The sequence below is a fragment of the Sphaerodactylus townsendi genome, linkage group LG08 (genome assembly GCF_021028975.2).
Source record: "Sphaerodactylus townsendi isolate TG3544 linkage group LG08, MPM_Stown_v2.3, whole genome shotgun sequence".
NCBI classification, from domain to species: domain Eukaryota; kingdom Metazoa; phylum Chordata; class Lepidosauria; order Squamata; family Sphaerodactylidae; genus Sphaerodactylus; species Sphaerodactylus townsendi.
Genome location: NC_059432.1, coordinates 24,183,746 through 24,188,067, shown reverse-complemented (window position 1 = coordinate 24,188,067; position 4,322 = coordinate 24,183,746). Strand labels below are relative to the sequence as shown.

The 4,322-nt window shown below is 42.5% G+C and overlaps 1 non-coding gene across 1 annotated transcript; it reads right to left on the bottom strand.

Moving 5' to 3' along the window:
- Window positions 1-1,122: 1,122 nt before the first annotated feature.
- On the bottom strand, window positions 1,123-1,204 carry TRNAS-UGA. The gene has a single exon. It is a non-coding gene; the product is annotated as a tRNA-Ser (tRNA).
- Between the last annotated feature and the right edge of the window lie 3,118 nt (window positions 1,205-4,322).

Below are 4,322 nucleotides of genomic sequence, written 5' to 3'. Positions count from 1 at the left end.
AAATGTCAAATAATTACAAAAATGACTCAAACTCTAGCATGGAGAATAGTTGTCTTTGGGTATTGGTGTCTCACCCAAAATATTGTGGTGTGTCATCTTTGACCCGTGTGTCATAGGTTCACCAGCAGGGCCGTAGAAGATTGATGAGGGGATCAATAGTACATTCTTGCAAGCAGCCTTTTCTGCAAAATCTTTCTGCTCCACCCTGGATGAAAAATGCTACAGTAACTAAAAACTGTTTTTGTTCTTAACTAGGACAAACGTTTACAAAGTGAAAATATGTTTACTGCTTTCAAATGATGAACCGGCTGGCTGATTCTATTAATCTCCTGTTAACTGCAGTCCTAGGCCCCTTCTGCACATGCAGAATAATGCACTTTCAATCCACTTTCACAATTGGTTGCAAGTGAATTTTGCCATTTCGCACAGTAAAATCCAGCTGTATGTCCCAGTGGTGTACTGGGCCTAAATGGCACCTGGGGGCATGACCACGTCCCACTTACAGGAGCCAGCAGGGAGGCCAGGGGAGGGTGGCTGGGGCAGGGGGGGGCGCAGCAGTGGCAGGTCGGCTCCTGGGCTGTCTGCTGCTGAGCCCCCCTGGCATCCCCGGGGAGGGTTTGGCAGAAGCCGGCCTGTGGCCGTGGCAAACAGCTCAACTGGTAAGCGACGCCCTTGCGTGGGAGCGGGGAGCCACTGGTCACCAGCAGGTTGCTGAGGGAGAGCCTGGGCAGGGGGACCCGGCTGGTGCCTGGTGCCCCCCACACGTGAAAAAGTGGCATGCTCCCAGGGACATGGGATACCATATGAGCAGTATGTCCCTGGCATGTGCGGAAGTAGCAATAATGTATTGTTTATTGCAGCATAAAACTGCATAAAACTGAATTCTATTGTATTGCGTTTTCATATCCAGATTTGAAAACAAAGCACGCGATCTTTCATGTTGGACATTATATATATATATATATATAGAGAGAGAGAGAGAGAGAGAGAGAGAGTTACAAGAAACGACAGGTGTAAACGTTTCACGCAATGCATTCGCACAGTTGAAGGAGCGGCCTTAACTTTGCAACTTCCTGCGATTTACAATGCACCTAAAGCAAACAAAAAGCAATCCTGCAATTCCGCAGCGAGCAGGGTTCGAACCTGCGCGGGGAGACCCCATTGGATTTCAAGTCCAACGCCTTAACCACTCGGCCATCGCTGCCACATGTCTGCACTCTTCAAAACCTGGTATTTACCAGAACAAAAAGAGTCTGTGGCACGCTCCACTTGTCAATCTTGGTGGGAATACCAATTAGAAAATGGTCCACCTCTACTTCTCCAATCCAAACCGCGGAGAGGCGGGTTCAGTGTTACACAAAACGTTAGCGCCAGTGACGCAAAAGCCGCCAGGTACTTAATAATACCCCCTCACAGTCTTGCGCTTTTCCCTCAAATTTCTCCTCAGGAACACCAGTTCGCCTTATCTGCGAGCCCTGTCGTCATCAGCTGGGATGGAAGCGAGGGGAGTTTGGACTCTCGCCTGTGTTAAAAATCTTATTTCTTCCAAAATATGTATCTTGCCAGACTAGAAACACGCAAACATAAAAACACATATGATGAAAATATACGTGGGTGGCACTGCTGTCCCACTCAAAACGAACACTCGACTGTGTAAAATCCCCTCAAATGAGCCTTCAGCCAGCTTCTTTCCCACCTTGAATGATCTTTTTCATCCTGACAATGGCTGGCTGACTCCCTTTCAGGCGCCTTCTCCACAGCTCCTTCAGCAGATGTAGCTCGTTATTGTAATGTACTACCTCAGTTGGCCACGGTCCATTTTTTTTCCTCGCAGGTATAATAATCTTCTCACTCACAAGGCCCGATTTGAACGTGCATTTTCCTGTTTCGAAAAAGAATCTGAAAGACCAACTGCATTTAGTTCCACTGTTTTGAGGTCAGTGCAATTTCCATTGAAAGAAAACGGACCTGCTTTAAATTTAGCTTCAGGGGAGACTAGAAACAATGCTGTTTCATATTTAAAAATATAAAAAACTAATTCGCTGCCTTAAAACTCTCATGTTTTGGAAAAAAAAGTTGTGTCCATCACTGTCATAATTGCAGTATAATTTTGGAAGAAAACTTCATTTTTCATCGCTTTGGATGAACATCTTTTAATATGGGGGAAAACATTTTAATGCGTTTACATAGTTTCTCCATCATTGACGTCAGGAACCCACTGAGAACATTTTGGTAAGGACAAAAAATTGCTGTTTCTTTCTGTGGAAAGTTTATTTGGTAATTAACTAACTACTCTATTGTTCCATGCCAGATTTCAAATTTGTAAACATGAACAGTTTGGACTATTAGATGCAGATTTCGCTCTCTGATGATTCACAGGAAATGTATACCAACTAGACAAATGGACAAATCCCAGAGAAGCAGCCATATAAATCTGTAGCAATAAAAATACGTGTTAAATCAATGCAGAAACGATTTCACAGGATGCCCCAAAGTTTGGTATTTTGGTACAGGGAGTAGCAGTTCCCTCTATCCATTTTATAAACCCCTACTATCTACACACACACACACACACACACACCCCAATTTTTTTAACCAAGAATTCTCCAACTCTTTAGGCTTTGGCTGTTGTGGGTTTTCCAGGCTGTGTGGCTGTGGTTTTAACTTTTTATGAAATTTTGCTTTTAACTTTTTACCCGCATCTGCAGTTGGCATCTTCAGAGGCATCTCATGGCAAGATCCGTTTCTTCAATTCTTTGCAAGCTTTCCTTGTAGAGATGGTTTTGCAAACTGACGGTAATTTTGAGTGTTACATTGTGACTTTTTCTTGCTCTGTTTTTACAGTAGGGAGACCAGGACTGTGAGCAGTGTTCTAAGTGGGGCTACACCATGGATCAGAGCACTGAGATATCTTTGAAGAGCTGCTACAGCTGAATAAAGGTGTGGATTTTTAACTAGCAGAATCAGGGTTTGTTAGTATATGGTAAAGGGGGAACCATTTCTCCTCCAGAAGGAGGTCAGAATTTGTCTGGTGATGCTGGCAGTGAACTCATGACGAAGCTACCAGAACATCTTGTAGGATGTTTATGAAAGCCTATGAGATGATAGCGAAGGCGGCAAAGAAAAGGTTTTATGCATTCTCCATTGCATCCACAAGCTGTTGCCCAGTGCAGTTTTTAAAATGTGATTCAATCTCTGACATCCCTGCTGGTGGGACCTAAAATTAATGATTGGGCACCTGGCTGTGAGGCTTTTGAAAGCTTCTTTGTGGAAGTCTTGTTACTCCAATGTGACATCCCACCAATGACTAGAGACCCCTTGGCTTGGCCATCTTCTGCTCCTATATTGGATCACTTTGATCTGCTCTGTCCTTCTGATGTTGACAGAGTGCTTGCAGCCTATTTTCTTTGCACTTTTAAGGTTGTGTGTAAAGCTTGAAACAGGCAACAAAAGCACTGGGTGGGCTTCAGAAGTCCTTTGTGCTGTGTGCTCCGGAGGTGTTAGATGGGGGGGAGATGTCCTTGAAACGGAACATCTAGTCTCCATGGGTCTCTCCATCACCTTGGCAGATTTCTTGGCAATCATTTAGGTGTCAAATCCTTGACGTTTATGGCTTACCAGTTTATGAAATGTAATTTTGGTTGGCTAAGGTCCTTGCCACACTGACCTTTCTTACAACTAAACAGCAAGGGAGTGTTCATTTATTATACCTATAATACGATATGTCATGTTCGTAACACAACACATCAACCTGAGCCTGAAAAACTACTGTCTAAGTTAACATGCAGATTTAGTCCTTTTATCTAAAATGCTATTGACTTTTTTCCAGTTTGGCAGAGCAAATGACTCTTCAGTGGAAGAAGTGTTCATTGTTAGGCACTTCAGGTAAGCAGACATTCATTAATTTTTTTGCAAAGACAGATATATACCTTTATTTGGCCAAATGTGTTTTTGAAATATGAAAAATAGCTCTGCCAGTGCTTTAAATCATGTGTCTGAAATTAACTAGGTACATAAAACGCAATTTGGATGACTAAGAAACAGAATCGAGGATGGGGCTATCCAGATAGAATCAGACTTCATTCTTAATGGCTGGGGATCAATAAGAGCAGGAGCAAATAGATTCTCTCCCCACTGTCCCATACATGTAAACAACTTTAATTAATTATATATATGTGCTATATATATATAGCCTAAGTGCGACGTTTGTCCTGGACATTCATTCAAATTGTCTTCTTTACATTTTCATTTTTTACACACTGAAAACTTCATCTTCATTTAATATTGCAGTATTTTTAAAGAAATATATATAAAAAACATTT